Here is an 18,550-nt window from a genome sequence, read left to right on the forward strand (position 1 = left end):
TTTAATAAGAATATGAGAATAACTCAATTTTGACAAAAATGTCAGATACCTTATAATTCTAAGGTGACGATTTGTTGTGAGCTGCAGGCTTTACACTTACATTTCAAGAGTATTTACAATTTATTTCCCTTTACATTTAGAGTGGATTTTCTAGTAGCCTATACCTATTCAAGTTTCATAATCGGCGTAAGAAATAACAGGCTGTTTACCTTAATTTTGCATCAAAAAAGCAAACTGGTTTTAAATTAGTGTATGGAGAGGCAATGACCGAATTTTGAATTTTGAGTGAACACTATCTCTTTAACCCCTGATCCACACGTCTAAAATATAAGAATCAGCCATTTCTGACTCATCAAAATGTTTTGAATGGAAGGAAAGTATCTGCTGCTGACAAATCTGTTAGTCAGCACTGAATTCAGTTGAAATCCCCAAAAGATCCTCAGTACTCAACATATCTGATGCGGTTTTCAGTTTTAACAAACTCAGCTTTTTTTTTTTTTTGCTTCATCGTATAGGAGTAGTATTTTACACCTACTGCTCTGTAACCAAAGCTTATTTGGAAAAAAAAGCTTTAAAATGCAACGCCTGCCAATTTCCCTAAAATGTTCCCCAGTGGAAATGCAATCTGACGTTGTAAAACAATGAGTCTCGCTTAAACTTGCATTATAGCCCATTGTTTAGGGCTGACAATTTAAGCTTGTGTCACAATGAAACATTGTGTATGTTATTCTAACGCCTGTTTCACACCGCAAGCGTCAGCGGCGCGTGAGCAGAGCGTGAGCAGCGCGTATGTCGAGCAGTAGCAGCACGCAGGCGTTTGCCTTTCACACCAGCTGCGTCTGCAGCGCGCAGCTCTTCGGCAGCTGCTGCAGAGATCAACCTATCTCTGTCTATTCTATCTAGTTATCCATGTCTCTCTATATACAAATACACTTTTTAAACTTTTCATCTGCACCAAGGCCCCCCCTATGCTGTTTCTTTAACCTGCAAATGTTTATTTTACACATTTTATAGATCAAATAGTACTGTATGCTGAGAAGTGTCTACAGTCAGAAGACAATCGCCTGTGATATCATGTCATTTGTTTTTTGATTATCAGGTTGTTGTAGACCTAGTTATAATAATATTTATACTATATAGTTATAATGATATTTATACATGATCAAACTAGTATTACTTTCTCCGCTTCAGTGCTGTCCAGCGGCAGAATAACAGCTCGTTAATGTATGCTCGTGCAGATGATGAGACGGACAAAAGTAACCAATGCATGCCATTCTTTTACTTATTTTCGTGTTGTCAGATTCACAGAGCAAACAGCTCCCGGTAGGAATAACTCGAGTGAACATAAAACAAAAAGCCGATTAAAACTTTCTTCCTCTGCTCAGCTGCACAGAACACAGCGAGCTCACATAATCCAGCATGCGTGTCGAACTACACTACCCACAATACACTTCGCTATGGACTACAAATCCCGTAAATATTCCAATTCCCCTCTCCTACAACACTAGTGTGCAACTTAAGCAAAAATGATAGTAAAATAGTTTTACATTTGGTTTTGTAGTTCGGGCCTAAATAAATGTTTGTTGTCGTTTTTAATCGTTTTAAGTTCATTTGAATGACTATATATAAACCATTTGACATTATTAACGCATTTATTGGGTAAAATTGCTAGTTTTTACTGTCATTCAATGTGTTTTGGTCATTCTCAATGCACTGTCACTTTAATTGAGCGTGAGCAGTGCGTCAAAAATAGACCCAGCGCCGAAACTATCGCTGCACTGCTGCTTCGGCGACGCTCACGCCTCCCTCTGACGCGCTGATGCTGCGTGCGGTATGAAAGCTCTAATCTGTTAACATGGACGCCGAAAACACACGCGCTGCTCACGCTCTGCTCACGCACCGCTGACGCTTGCGGTGTGAAACAGGCGTAAGAGCGAACATTTATGGCAAGCAGTTTTTACATTTAATTTTTTCAACTCATCTTTATTTTCATTCTGCTTCTGACAAAGTAGATTGTGTCGAAGCAGCTATACAGTAGATGAAGTACCAGTAAATTAAAACAAAACTGAAATAAACTATTATATATTTGTTTGTAATTAGTATTCATTTTTTTAATAAGTACTAATTGCAAGAAAGGAAGTCAAGAAAGAAAGTTATTTTTGTATTTTATGTTTCTTTTATTATTGTGTACGTAAAGCTCTTTGAATAACCATTGTGTATAAAATGTTGTATAAATTAACTTGCCTTGCCTAAGTAGATTTGTGTATTATTCATCAGTAAATAGTTCTTATTCTCGAGTTAAAAAACATATTTTTAAACGTTTCTAATACTCATTTATTTAATACTAACCATATAGCGAGAAGCAAAAGTTTACTTCACTATAATGCATTTAAATTCTAATTATGACTTGACTATATCTTGAATAAAACCTGATTATATATTGTTAAAAAAGGTCTTCTGAAGGCATATTTTACTGTTGTTATTTTTTGTCTTATTATTTAGTAAGAGTAATATAGATCAAAATACATTTACTTTCACCTTTCAACCTGTGAGACCATATGGGGTTACATATTTAAACCATAATGTGATAGTCTAATCATAAATTATACATCATTTGAAAGCTTGACATTTCTAGTTTTCAAATCTGGTGACTGATTTTTGATAGATTACCGAGCAATAGTTGTTTATTAACTTGTGGCAAGGATAGTCAGAGTCGTAAAGCATTACTTTGCTACAGCAATCCACATGTACATTTAAAAAAATGTTTTTTAGAGGCTTAATTGAAATCACAATCACCAAACTGCCCAGCTACTTCAGAATTTAATGCCTACTTTACAAATATTTTCAAAAAGTATATAAAAAAAAAAATCCTTAAAATATTCCTAAAATATGCACAAAAATAGGGGGTGCCCTCATATAGTCACCAATGGAAACTGTATGTGGTCACGTTTGGTACTGCAGCCAAACAAAATCTTAGTGGAAGCTTGTTTTTAGAGAGATCAACTATAAATTTGGAATATAAATCATTCAGATATTTAGCTTCGATTTTCTGTCACATTTGACCTAAAACAGGCTTTGCAAAAGATATATTTAAACATCTCTAGTACTCATTCATTTGATACTAACCCTATAGCGAGAAACTAGTGAAGTAAGTTTACTTCACTATAATGCAAATAAATTCTAATCTAATCATTACTTGACTATTTATTGAATATATCTTGACTTTATATTGTTGAAAAGGTTCTGAAGGCATATTTTACTGTTGTTATGTTTTGTCTTTTATTATTTAGTAAGAGTAATATAGATCAAAATACATTTACTTTCACCTTTCAACCTGTGAGACCATTTGGGGTTACATATAAAAACCATTATGTGATAGTCTAATCATAAATTATATATCATTAGATAGCTTGACATTTCTAGTTTCCAAATCTGGCGATTAATTATTTATAGATTACAGAGCAATAGTTATTTATTTACCTGTGACAAGAATACTCAGAGTCGTAACGCACTACTTTGCTACAGCAATCCACATGTACATTTTTAAAAAATGTTTTTTAGAGTCTAAATTCATATCAAATATCTCCAAACTGCCCAGACTACTTCAAAATTCAATGCCTACTTTACAAATATTGTAAAAAATATGATTTGTATTCCTTAAAATATGTACAGAAATAGGGCCGCCCTCATAAAGTCACTACTGGAAACTGTATGTGGTCACGTTTGGAACTGCAGCCAAACAAAATCTTACTCAAAGCTTGTTTTTTTGAGAGATCAACTTCAAATTTGGAACATAAATTGTTCAGATATTTAGCTTCAATTTTTGTCACATTTGAGCTAAAACAGGTTTGGTAAAAGCTAAATTGTCAGTAGTGTATGTGTGTTCGTCCTGATCCTCCAGGTTGGGGGTTGAGAGTTGGGCTAACAACCTACCTCATAAAAACTAGATGTTACGAAACACTAACATGGATTGGCTAAATATCAACTTCGATATAAACGACCCTGGAAATAAGTAAAGCATTGAAGATCAGCAAGCATGTCTATGTTCAAAACAGTTCAGGGCTAAAGCAGATACTACATGAATGCTGCAAATGATTTGGAGGGGAAAATAAGAAGTGTTTTGGGGATTTTCAAGAATCCTGAATGAAGCATTTAAAGAAGCATTTCAGGAAACATGCCTGATTCAACTATTGTTTTAGACTAGATACTCATTCAAAACTGTCCCTGGGAAAAATGAATGTAATGTGACAGACAAAATCCCACTAACCATCAGACAAAAGGACTGTTTGTACTTACAAAAACCCACACATAGCTTAACATACAAGGCTGAAGTCTAGTCTAGTCTAAACTGTATGGCTGAGCTGTCTTAACTCAAAACAACTTGCAATGAGAGATCGTAAATTGTGCCACTGTTTTGTCTTCGTGTTTGTGAAACACTGAGATTTATTGCTCTGCATGCCTCAAGCTCCAAAACAAATGACCATGTCCTTGTAATGAGCAGATTAGCTTCCATCTAAAGCAGAGAATTTGTATTATATAAACAAACCGTAATACAGCTTGAATACTCTTGATTATTCTTGACAGTGATTGGCAGGTACTAATGCGTACACCTCTTCTGTTTTGGCATAGTGTTTATCTTAATGTAGTTCAAACACTTGGAACTACTTTATCTGTGCAGTTCCCGGGAAATAATACAAATAATAAAAGTTCATTAGCCAATGAGAATCAAGCATTCGACTGTACCGTAACATTCATTAATTCAATTTCCTTCAGCTTAGCCCCTTATTTATCAGGGTCTACCACAGGGTGGGAATGAACCGCCAAATATTGCGGCATATGTGTTTTACACAGTGGATGCCCTTCCAGCCGCATCCCAATTCTGTAAAAGCACCATAATATAAAATGATTGAATGCACACAGGTTATTACAGGACACATTTACACTAGCAAAAACTTGCACATTAGAATGAAAACACAGCTTGTCCAGACTGGTGTTTTCACCGAGTTTGAGAAAACGATCTACATGCACAATATGAAGCCTAAAATGCATGAAACAAGACTATTCATGATCACTAGGCATGCACTTATTTTGAAGGCATTCGTAATTGCATTCTGCCAGTTGTGCAATAGCTATAGAGGAGCTTGATGAATCAGGGAACGATATGCAATAGTCCAGCAAATTGTAACATGTAACCCAGCAGCTAACACTTAAACTAACCATCCGTCAATATAAATCAGGATATGGGAGGCTGATATAACTACAGTGGCAATTTATTCAAAAGATATGAATATTCCTTCACATCTCGAGTCGTCTTCATTCGCCATATAGGTCAGATATTGTCAAGTATTGTCACTGTAAGGCCCAATCCCAATTCTATTTTTGTACCCTTGCCCCTTGGCCCTTAAAACAGAGTGTGATGGGCTTCAAAATTTACCCCTAAGAAATGGGACAGCATTACAGCACCTGCCCACATCATATGTCATCGCGATCTCTTGCTCCATGCCAGATCAGACGATCGCGACTCCTGTAGTGATTCCAGTTGTGTGATTTTTTGGTATTTACCTTCAGGAACTCACTGAACTCTTATATCATGTTATCATAATGATCTAATGTGGCAATAAGATCGTAACTTTACTGTTTATTTTGCACAGTGGCCATGTTCATCTATGTAAACACCAAAAACAACATTAACATTAAAGCAGACACTGTAAAAAGCTCATTCTCAGCAACTAGAATTTTCTGACAGGGTATTCCAGTGTCAGAATGTTGTGGGCTGCTACACAGGAGGCATTATTAGGGATTATAGATAGTGAAACTTAGCGGTTTTTATTTTAGCGTTTTTTTTTTTTTTTAGTATGACGGTAAAACACGAACACGTTGTGAATATATTAAAACGTGCTTGTTTGTTGTAAAAATCGTAATAATGACACAAAAAAATGTAACAAAATTTTCTTTTTGGCTTAGTCCTTTTATTAATCAGGGGTTGCCACGTTGGAATGAACCACCAACTTATCCAGCAAATGTTTTACACAGCGGATGCCCTTCCAGCTGCATCCCATCTCTGGGAAACATCCATACACACATTTTAATACAGTACTAAACCATGTAAAATTTTAATTTACCACAAATTAATAAGCCGAACACACAAGGTATCTCTGTACAACATGAGTGGCTACGGTGACATTTTAAATATCTCTCTTGGCACAAAATGTCATGTTATCTGGAGTTGCCATAGCGAAATGAACTGCCAACTATTCTGGCATATGTTTTATACAGCAGCTACCCTTCCAACTGCAACCCAGTACTGGGAAACACCCATACACTCTCATTCACACACACACACTCATACACAATGATCAGTTTAGTTTATTCAATTAACATAAACCGCATATCTTCGAACTGTGGGGGAAACGGGAGAACCCGGAGGAAACTTACGCTAACACAGGGAGAGCATGCAAACTTCACATGGAAATGTCAACTGAGCCAGCCGAGGCTCGAACCAGGGACCTTCTTGCTGTGAGGCGGCAGTGCTCACCACTGAACCACCGTGACAATGAGAATGTCAAAGCTAATGATTGTGAAATGCCTAAAGAGTTACTAATGTACTAAACTACTTAAAATTTAAATTTACCACAAAGCATAAGCCAAACACACAAGTAATCCTTGTGCAATATGAGTGGCTACAATAACATTTTGAATATTTCTCTTGGCACAAAATGTGATTGCTTGCCATTACTACTGTGGACAATCTCTGAAAGGATCTGATTTGAGGGGGGAAAAAAACGTTTGCATGCAAAAGACTTGTAAAGCAGTACAAAAATAACACAAACAACAGCTGGAATGCCTGACAATGATAATGATCTGCTGAAATAAAGGCTCCCTAAAGGCTTTCATGATAATACAACACATCAGTCCCTAGTAAACTGCACACTTTGAGATCAAACCGATATGACTGAGTGAGAGCATAATTCCAAGCCATATTAGCTTAGCAACTTTTCATTTTCAGCCAGACTTAGTACATGATGCAACTACAGAAGAGTCAAGTGTTAAATGGTGAAGTTTTTTCCTCTCTGTTGTCGCCACTGGCTTGCATGGTTCGAGATCTGTAGAGCTGCGCATCGATGGATTTGCTCTTCAGTCTTTGGACTCTCAGTAGTAATTATTAAACCACACTGAACTGAGCTAAACTGAACTTAAACACTGAAAACAGAACTACACTGTTTCTATTTACTATGATCTTCTATGTAAAGCTGCTTTGACACAATCTACATTGTAAAAGCGCTATACAAATAAAGGTGAATTCAGTTTAATTGAATTGAATTAATTGGGAAAATTATCATAACTAAAATGGTCATTTATGAGCGAGATGCTAATGGTCTAATCCAATTAAATGATCTATGCTAAGCTAAGTGTCAGCATGGTTAAAACATACTATAGTATTTACAATAAATTATTCTAGTGTATTATGACGTAGGTGTCTGACAACTGAAAATAGTAGCAGATATTACAGCCTGACACTTTTTACTTGCACTTTTTAGTTATTAACATTTATTATTTATGATATACACTACCTGACAAGACTTGTCGTTGATCTCAGTTGTAAGAGCAGCAAATAATCATTTGACTTCTAGTTGATCATTTGGAAAAGTGGCAGAAGGTCGATTTTTCAGATGAATTATCTGTTGCGCGGCATCCCAATCATCACAAACACTGCAGAAGACCTATTGGGCACAGCATGGACCCAAGATTCTGATAGAAATCAGTGAAGTTTGGTGAAGAACAAATCATGGTTTGGGGTTACATTTAGTAAGGGGGTGTGCGAGAGTCATACACAATATCAATTCTTTTTCCACTGCAGCATGACTTTATATTCTATACTGGACATTATTTCTTATAAGTGAGAAGACTTTTGTCTAAGCAAAGTCAGACCTTACTGTCCTAATTAAATTATTAAAAATCAAGGCATGATCATATTTTTGTGCCTTTCATATAAGCCACTTCTGATACCAAATGATCAACTAGATGTCAAGTTATTATTTGTTGTTCCTAAAACTAGGATAGGCGGCCAGACTTTTGTCAGGTAGTGTACATTCTCACATTCTAAATGCAATGCCTAATTATTAAATTGTTAAAATGACTGTAATTAAAAGAAACATTCTTATCTTATCTTGCAATATGATACTATTATATTATCATTCTGGCATTATATAATGAGTGGCATAAAATGGCCTTAAAATGACAATAATAGCGTTTATCACAGTATATTTTGGTGCAATACATCATGACAAGCCTGCTAAGAGTAGCACTTTTTATCCATTCATTCATTTTCTTTTCGTCCCTTTAATAATCTGGGGTTACCACAGTGGAATGAACCGCCAACTTACCCAGCATATGTTTTAGCACCAGATGCCCTTCCAACTGAAACCCATCTCTATTCAATTTAGGCTAAAATAACACCAATACTATTCAACTCTACACTGTAAAACCCAAGTTAAAGTAACTCAAACCGTTTGAGGAAACCGATGGCAACAAACTTTTTAAATTCAAAAACGAATCCTAATGAATACTGTGAACTTAACCCATTTGAGTAAACGAAGCAATCTGAGCTCAGTAAAACAAAATAATTAAAGCAAACCAACTAAGTACTGTAAAACCCGATAAGTTAAGGCAACTCAAACTGTTTAAGGAAAACGATTGCTATAAACCAGGGGTGTCAAACTCAATCCCTGGAGGGCCGAAGCCCTGCACAGTTTAGTTCCAACCCTGCTCCAACACACTTACCTGTAGGTTTCAAACAAGCCTGAAGGACTCAATTAGTGTAATCAGGTGTGTTTAATTAGGGCTGGAACTAAACTGTGCAGAGCTGCGGCCCTTATGGAACTGAGTTTGACACCTGTGCTATAAACCATTTGAGTTAAACTAGGGGTGTCCGCACTCTGTCCTGGAGGGCCGGTGTCCAGAAGAGTTTAGCTCCAACCCTAATCAAACACACCCAAAGAAGCTAATCAAGCTCTTACTAGGTATACTAGAAACTTCCAAGCAGGTGTGTTGAAGCAAGTTGAAGCTAAAGTCAGCAGGACACCGGCTCTTCAGGACACCCTTGAGTTAAACTAATCTATATGAGTACTGTGAACTTGCACCATTTAAGTTGAAGTAATGAGGTATTAAATTAACTCACTACCTTCAACACTGTGTTCAAAACTCATGTCAAATGAGTAGAACTAACTTTCAGTCAATTTTGAGTTAACTGTACTCATTTCATTTGATAAAGTTGACAGTTTTACAGTGTGGGAATGATGTAAAATCTGCCTTAAAGATATTGACTGTTTGTTAAATATGCTGAATGTTTTCTGGAATTCCAATAGGAAATTGCTGAGAAACTGAGATAACACATCTCACCAATCAAACATGCTTTGAATGTGGGATTTAAGCTAGAGATAAACAATAGCTTTCCTGCATGAGGGCAAATGTCCCTCTCACAACATTAACTTCAATTTGAGATTTCAGTGCCAAGTACCACCCTCTAGTGTGTGTGTGTGTGTGTGTGTGTGTGTGTGTGTGTGTGTGTGTGTGTGTGTGTGTGTGTGTGTGTGTGTGATTTTATGTGATGATACACAGATCAATCTGTCAAAAAACATTAAAAGTCAATTTCATTTCATTTGAATTTTGCTTTGGCTTAGTCCCTTTATTTATCAGGAGTCGCCACAGCGGAATGAACCGCCAACTCATCCAGAATATGTTTTACACAGCAGATATCCTTCTAGCTGCAACCCAGTACTGGGAAACACCCATACACTCTCACATTCACACGCATACACTATGGCCATTAGCTTATTCAATTCACCTGTAGCGCATGTCTTTGGACTGTGGGAGCACCTGGAGGAAACCCACACCAACACGGCGAGAACATGCAAACTCAAAAATGCCAACTGACCCAGCCAGGACTCAAACCAGTGAGCTCAAACCTTCTTGCTTTGAGGTGACAGTGCTAACCACTGAGCCACCATGTAGCCCGGGACAGTTCATCCCAAAATAAAAAATATCGTCATCATTTACTCATCAATTGTCTCAAACCTTTATGAGTTTCACAATAGAAGATATTTTGAAAAATGTTGTCTTCCATCGACTTCCAGAGTATTTGTTTGTGTTACTATGTATGTCAATGGTTACCAGCTTACAACATTGATCTAAATGTCTTCATGCGTTTAAAAGAAAACAGAAAAAAAAAAGTTTGGAACCAGCTAAACACGAGTAAACAGTGACTACATTTCTATTTTTGGATAAGCTAATTCTCTCAAGATTTTACAATAAATCCAAAATTCTGGTGCCTGTGTGTTGACATACATCATCTCGGTCTCACATTACTTCACTGACGGCCCGTCATATTAATTTTAAGACATTGATTTTAACATTTTAAGCGGTTCATGATTCTGCTCCCGATTACATTTGTGATTAGATCTCTATTTCTTCTGCCTGATGCTGTTTATGTTCTGCCTCGGGTCCTACACTGTTTCAGCCTCGTTTTCAAACTCAGCATGATGGAAGATAGGGCGTTCTCTTCCAGAGCACCCAAACTGTGGAACGCTCTTCCCACAAACACTAGGAATGCTGGTTCCTTAGCTACGTAAAACTCATCTTTTTAGGACTGTTTTTAATTTGTGATATCATTTTTTATTCTCACTGTGTTTTTTTAACTGTATTCTTTATTGTTTTATTGTGCTTTGTTGTTTTTTTTACTGTTTTGTAAGCGCTTTGGGTCTTAGAAAATCATAAATATACAATATATATATACAATTTATTATAAGTACAATTTATTATTATTATTAAGCTATTCCTTTAATATTGAAAAAAATATACAGTTTGGGAAAGAATCATGTCATTTAAATGATCCTTTTTGAACTGAGATGCAATAAATTCAGTATTATTCACACTGTAAACAGTAAACTATTAACAATTTTAAATAATAAGTATAGGTTAATATCTGTTGATACTGCTCCTTTAACAAACATTTAACTGACTATAAGAAACTTTGCAAGTACATGTCAACTTATACTAACCCCAACCCCAATCTAACAGTCTACTTATAATCTAATGAGAATTAGTTGGCATGTAGATGCATCGTAACTTAAATTCAACAAACAGAACATCAAAATAAAGTGACCCAAACCTTTTCTATTTTATCAGACCTCGGACTAAAAGCTTGTCTGTTAGACTCAGCCTGGTCAAAAGAAATGTAATATGCATTTTTGTAAAATAATTTAGTATTTTATGTCATTATTGTATTTATTTTATTTATTTATTTATTTTTTTGTTTCTTGAAATGTATAATTTTTTTATTAAAATTTTTCAAATTATTAGGATTCAATTAGGATTCAAATTATGTATGATGGAAATCCTATTATTCAGTGTAATTTTCTGGCATGTTTTTGCACGAAAAATGTTTAATAAAAATATATGTGTAAAAAAGGTATATAATATATAGAAAATTAAGTCTGTAAAATAATTGAAAATGCACTGGCAGTAAATTACAAGGTTTTAATAGCGTTACTATGACCCAGACAATATATCACTTTAAACTATTAAAAATGTTAATAAAAGTCACTTTTTTAAACTTTTCAATGTCGAAAGGTTTCGTACGAAAGGTTAAGGTACCATAATGTGATTTCAAAGCATAAATGAACAGGGGAAAATAAAAACATGAATTACAAAATAAGGAAAACTGCTAATTTATGGATGATTTTACAGTGGAGCACCTCGCTTTCTCATGAACATGCAAAAAAAGTAAGTGTACTGACAAGTTTACCAAAAACCAGCCTGATCTCACGAGAAAACGTAAGTATTTTACGTTTTGCCAGTTTAGTGGCTAATTCGTACGAATTCGTACGATTTCAGTCGTACGAAATGATATGATTTTAAAAAGGAGGCATGGCACCTAACCCCACCCCTAACCCTAACCGTCATTGAGAGAAAAGCAAATCGTACTAAATTGTACGAATTAGATCGTACGAATTCATACGCATTAGCCACTAAATGAAAAAGTTACGAATTGCCGTGAGATTGTGTTGCCAAAAACATACTTTAAAGGGTTAGAAACACCAAAACACAGTTTTTGAGCTGTTGACAGCCATATGTGTCCCACGCAGCTAAAAAGTGAAAATAGGTTGTTTTTGCGTTATTTAAAGCAAATTCATTCTTCCGTTTAAAACAAATTTTCGAAGCTGAGTCACACCAATTAGATAGTTGCGTGTATTCCAGTGTGTAGACTGGCTGTCTGTGCCTGAGAGTACTTTGTGATGTCTCGGAGTGTGCTGCATTCATTCATGAGAAAAACTTGGCTCAAACCAATCAGCGCCCTATATGAGGTGCAACTTCATTAATATGCACGATGGCTTCGAAGACTGTTTTTAGCTGAAACAGTGTTCAGACGGCAGAGACGCGCCACGTAGTGTTGCCAAAACAAGTGGAGTGGAAGAACAAGAACTGTTTGGAGACACTGGTCGTCCGTGTTGCATTTTTAAATGTGCTGCAACAAAGGTTTTGTTTTTATTTTCCCGCTATGAGAGCGCAGTTGTACTCACGAGTGGATTACAGTACACGCGGCAGAAATGCGTTTGTAAGGAACATTGGTTTACCCGAGAGCTTTTCGCATCTGGAAATGGTGAAATCCGGATTTGCCGCTCGTCTCCTTTTAAAAAAGACGCAGTTCCAGTTGGTGTTGATTGTCCTGTCTCTACAGATTTGGTAAGTAAGCGATCAGTGATCTTTCATTCCACCATCATTATATACAATCACTGCCTTTCTCCCCTGCGTCTGTGTATTTGTTTTGCTTCTGTGAAAATCAGCGCGTGCCCAAATGGAAACTCCCATTTTTATTCAAATCCTTCCCTCTTTCCCTCCTCCGACACTCCCACCTGAGCAGAGCTAGACACACCCACTTTCCTGACTTTTTCCAAACTAGAGGTTTAAAAACACCCTGCTCAAACAGGGGGGTTTCATGGCTGTTTAAGTAACCTATTTCAAGGTTGCAAAAATGCAGACAGCGCCCTCGGGTGGATTCATCATCTGAAAAGTGCAACGAAATGTATCCGGAGCAATGTATTTGACTTTTTGCAAAAATGTAGGTTGAGGCAAGTATTTTCAGTGAGTCTGGGGTGTGTACTTGGCAGCCTTCAACCTCTCATTCCATGAGATATAGCAGGACTAGACAGGCTTCCTCTGTGCAATATTATACTGGCTGTGGGCAAAAAAAAACTTCCACAAATGTTATTTCAGCAAAAAAAAAGGCATAAAACCTTCTGCTGACCCTCCAATATTTTTGTTGGTCTTATTAGAAAGAAAAAGGTGTTTTAAATTCACTGTTTAATAGGAAACCGTTTTCACTACAAGTCTAAATGCACAGCTTTGATCTTGCTTGTTTCCATTCCCTTTAGACATGTATTTACACTAATTTACCATACATTTTGTTAATCAGATTAGAAAGGAATGCTACATATGAAAGTAAATGTTATCTTAAACACACCCAAGTGCAGTGGGAAATGCATACACATGGTTCGCTGACTGATCTCATGTGGTTGAATGAGTTCAAGCAGTCAAAATGCCAAGATGTGTACTCCTACTGAGCACATTCTGTGATGTGCACACTGGTATTTTGAACTTTGCAGTCAGTAATGTGATGATGGCAGTAAAAAGACGACTCTCATGGAGAATGAAGTCACATGCATTGCTCAAGTGTGAGTTTATTTACAGACTTCAACAGTGTAAGAATCTTGATGTTCTGTGGATTTTTTCGATCCCGTCTGATCTTTTGATTTGTATTTTCTATTAGATTTAAGTCAGGTGTTTTGCTAGGCCATTTTACAGCTTGATTTTCTTTCTCTTAAAGCATTTGAGAGTGCCCTTGGCTGTGTTTTGGATCATTGTCTTGCTGATATGTGCACCCTGGTTTCATCTTCATCATCCTGCTAATGAAGATGTTGGTCTAAAGCAGCTAATAATCATTTACAATGAGGAAGGGCAGAGAATTGCTGAAGACCTACTGAGAGATTTCAGCTGCTGTCTGGGCTTTCCATGCATTTCTACACCTTCCTTTCTTCATGTGTTCAATGCTTTTTCCCTGTATCCTTTCATTTTTATACAAATAACTTCATTTATAAACTAATTAGATTTGTTTTCTTTTCATATGTAAATGTGTTGGTTGTTTATAAAATCTGTTGAACATTTAAAGTCAGCAGCACCTTTAGAAATATGTTTTCTGAGAAAAATGGTGACATGTTTAATACTTATTTCACCCACCATCTAATAAATAAATGCTTGTTATTGTTTTTAACTGGACATAACTTTAACTGTTTTTATCTTTAAAAAAATATTATGAAAGCTTCAGCTTTGGAATGTTAAGTAGTACCCATGGGAACTGGATGTGTTTAGCTAAGAATGTGCTATATTTAAAACTATATTTGTGGATCAGTGGCAGTCCTCTCCTCTCTTTTCCCATCCCCGAATCTCTGTGCTGGTCGTGGGAAAACAAAAAGTTGTAAGTGGAAGTTTGTTTTCACATGACCTCCACATGTTAAAACTGTCTGAACACAAAATGTGTGATTTTGGAATATTTTCATCTGATGATTTGACATTTTATCAACATGAGGATGCTCCATCACCACGTTTCATGCGTGTTTTATATGTATTCCATATATCATTACTATACCATTACTGTTTTTGTAAGGGGTACACTTGTGCCAGTAAAAAGTCTATTGTGTGTGCTGGTAATTCTAGTGCAGAGATGCCCAAAGTAGGGACCGTGGGCCAGAGTTGACCCATGGTAACCTTTGATTTGGCCTGCCATCTTAAAAGAGAGGTAGAATGAAATCTCTCTATCCTCTTTTTCCACCAGGGGGATACTCATCCCGAGGTCCTCAGATTATGCGGAGTCACTGATTGGATCCAAGAGATGATCCCAAGGTTTCCATATCCAGGACCAGGCCATATCCTGAGCTGCTGCTGCGCTGATGGTCATGGGGAAGTGGAGAACATGAGTCTGATTCCTGCGACGCTCCAGGGACAGACGAGTCTTCGCTGAGGCCACCTTCCAGCCTCCACCGCGGTGACTAAAGCTCTGCACAAGACTTTTGGCCAGCGGAGAAATTAAAATGGTCGTGCCCAACTGAGTCTGGTTCTCTCAAGGTTTATTTTCTTCACTCTCCTATCAGGTGAAGTTTTTTCCCTCTCCCCTGTCACCACTGGCTTGCATGGTTCAGGATTGGTAGAGCTACGCATCGATGAATTTGCTCTTCAGTGTTTGAACTCTCAGTAATGATTTTAATCACACTGAACTGAGCTAAACTGAACTGAACTTAAACACTAAAAACTGAACTACACTGTTCCAGTTACTATGACCATTTATGTGAAGCTGCTTTGACACCATCTACATTGTAAAAGCGCTATACAAATAAAGCTGAATTGAATTGAATTGAAATGATGGGGAGGTGGCTGGGGCGAATCCCTTTGACATAATTCATCATTTAGAATCTTTTGTGTCTTAGTTTGATTCTGAGCTACAAAAGAGTCAACTGAAATTAAATGATTCAGTTAAATGTTGTAAATGAATCAGACTTTTAAAATGTAAATACTGTCACTTGATGTACATCTGACATCTGCCAGCATATCAAGTTAAAAGCAGGAGCAGCTTGACTGCATTCAGCATTGAACTCTATTGTGTTATAAATGTTTATGTATTTACAGTAATAAGTTATAAAATGTTAATAATGATACCGCATTAATTAATATGATTTAAAGCAACCAATTTATTGTAATACGGTTTAGTATATATTAGACCCACAACTCTTAGTCAGCTCTGGTTTTTGGCCCTTTAAAAGAAAAAGTTTGGCCACCCCTGCTTTAGTTCAATAGTATAGAGTGCTTCAACATTGCTCATGTCAAACACACTCAATTTAAATCATCATCTCATTAGAAGAGACGTGCAGACCTGAAAAATACGTGCTTTTGGAAACTGCCTCTGTGACTTTTCTTGATACCAAAAACTAAATGGTTATGGTCATGACTATAACATTCATGGTCAGAAATATTTGCCATGGGAAATGATAGGAAAATACCAACAATATGAAAATAGAGATCAACATGTTGGTCTGCCACAGACATCATGAAAAACCACAGTAGTGAAAGAATGTAACTCTACAGTAAAATAAATAAAACACATACACACAAAGACAGACAGTGAGTCTGCAGAGTGAAGGCCTTTCATATCTAGCATGATAACTGTAGAGTATAAGATAATGATAAAAACATTGCTTTAAAAATCAGTCTGGTTTGTGCCAATAGCCTAGTGGTTAAGGCCCAATCCCAATTATACCCCTTAAGCCTGGTTTATACTCTACTCGTCCGCTTGTTCGCTTGAGTGTGCGCGGCGAATGTGACGTCATCGCGGAGTTTGCGGAGGTTCGATTTGGGAGCGCGCGGCAGGATTTCGGCTGGCGGTGCGCAGGGCATTTTTTGAGACTCAAGCGAAGAGTGCGCGCGGCGCCGCAACTGATTTGAGTTGAACATGAACCACTTTGAAGAGATTTTATCTGAAACAGTATGACTGAACACACATCTTATGACCCGTGATCAGAGAGATAACCGGAGAATCAATAATTCTTGGCCAGAAATTGCAACAGCCGTGGGAAAGGAGAAAGTTTTTGTTAAAAGGTTTGGAAAAACCTGAAGAATAAGTTTATTAAAACCAAAAGATGCCATGGCAAAATGTACACAATTACAGATTATGTTTTTCCATCAGTCATAGGTTTTGCACTGATGTATTTTGTTTAATTTTGTAATAAAAACAATTTAATAGTTACAAAACTATAATGAAGTCACAAAATTATTTTTGATAACTGGAAAGGAACACAATATACTGATGGTCTGTTTCTCTGGGCTTTATTGTTGATAATGGTCAGGAATGTTGGACCATCACTGCATTTTTAGCATAAGAGGACAGAAACTAGCCAGACAGTAATGTGTGAATTGTGGAGCAGGCTAAATCTAAAAATATCTGTATTTTTTAGTAAGTGTGCTTTTGTGCTTTTATTTTTGCGATAATAAAACATTTATTTGTAGAGCTACTCATGTTCTGTTGTCATTAATATTTTAATAAATTGTAATAAATATACTGTTCGAGATATGAACAAAAACAAGTGATGACCATTAATTATTTGCTAAAAATAGCAACAGCAGTGAGAAAGGAGGAAAGTTTATGTTAAAAAGTTTGGAAAAACTTTAGGGATGCTTGTTTATGCCAAAAGAGGCCATGACAAAAGTGGAGACCCAGGTACACAATTACTGAATATGTTTTTCCATCAGTTTAGGTTTTACACTGATGTATTTATTTGTGGATCGGGCTAAATCTAAAATAAAAAAACATGAGTATTTTTTAGTAAGTGTACTTTTTTTGCTTTTATTCTTGCTATAATAAAAATATATTTGTAGAGTTACTCATGTTTTCTTGTGATTTATATTGTAATAAACTTTAAATGGTAAAACTGTCCGAGATATGAACAAAAGCAGGTGATACATCAAAGTTTAATAAAATTTTTTGAATGGTTATAAAAATGCTTATAATCATTATAGTAATATATTAAAAACAATACAAAATAATTAGTTTAAAGGTATTGAATGATATTAATGATATGACGTACTTCTGGAAAGTTCCTACTTCTCTGTTTATCCGTCTGATTTTACGGTGGGTTTCTTTTGACCGGCCCCTGTCGTTTTAAAGAATATCACAACGGTGAACGCGGCGAGTGTAAAAGCTTTGTCCGTTTCGCGCAGTCAGCGGAGGTGCGCGATGCGGCGCGAGTATAATTCGCCCTTTAGCCCTTCCCCTTACCCCTACCCCTCATTTTGTGCATACACATGAAGGGGTAGAGGTGTCCCAATTCTCTTTATCTTGAAGGCGTAGGGCTAAGGGGAAGGGCTAGATAACCCTTGAAAGAGAGAATTTTCAGGACCACACTCGAAACCAATTGGGTTAGAAAATTTCTCAGAATATTTCCCGGAGATGGGTTGCGGCTGTAAGGGCATCCGCTGCGTAAAAACTTGCTGGATAAGTTGGTGGTTCATTCCGCTGTGGCGACCCCAGATTAATAAAGGCAATAAGCCGACATGAAAATGAATGAATGAATTTCCCAGAATACACAAGCCACAACAGGAGGATAGAAACACCTGGAGGTCAAGAGATGCACCAATTAGCATTTTTTGTCATTATTACAAATTTTTACAACAAACAAACACGTTTTATTTTAATCATAACCGCGTTCATGTTTTACCGTCACGTTTAAAAAAAAAACCCTCTAAAATAAAAAAATGCTAAATTTGGCTATCTATAATCGCTAATAATAACTCCTGTACAGCAGTCATTCTGACACTCGATGACACTCGAATACCCTGTCAGAAAAGTCTAGTGGCTGGGAATGAGCTTTTTACAGTGTCTGCTTTAATGTTAATGTTGTTTTTGGTGTGTTTAAATAGATGAGTATGGCCACTGTGTTAAATGCACAGT

The 18,550-nt window shown here is 36.6% G+C and overlaps 1 protein-coding gene across 2 annotated transcripts in view; it reads right to left on the bottom strand.

Annotated features, from left to right (window-relative positions):
- The window catches only part of LOC797620 (V-set domain-containing T-cell activation inhibitor 1), a 101,899-nt gene that overhangs the window by 10,486 nt on the left and 72,863 nt on the right, over positions 1-18,550 (bottom strand). Inside the window, exon 4 of one of the 2 annotated variants that reach the window (XR_012388922.1) lies at positions 11,318-16,007. The exons of the other annotated variant lie outside the window; for it this stretch is intronic. The gene's annotated coding sequence lies outside the window, so the exon portion shown is untranslated. Of the gene's footprint in view, positions 1-11,317; positions 16,008-18,550 lie in introns of those variants that run through there. 2 annotated transcript variants of the gene reach the window in all.

The sequence above is a fragment of the Danio rerio genome, chromosome 13 (genome assembly GCF_049306965.1).
Source record: "Danio rerio strain Tuebingen ecotype United States chromosome 13, GRCz12tu, whole genome shotgun sequence".
NCBI lineage: Eukaryota > Metazoa > Chordata > Actinopteri > Cypriniformes > Danionidae > Danio > Danio rerio.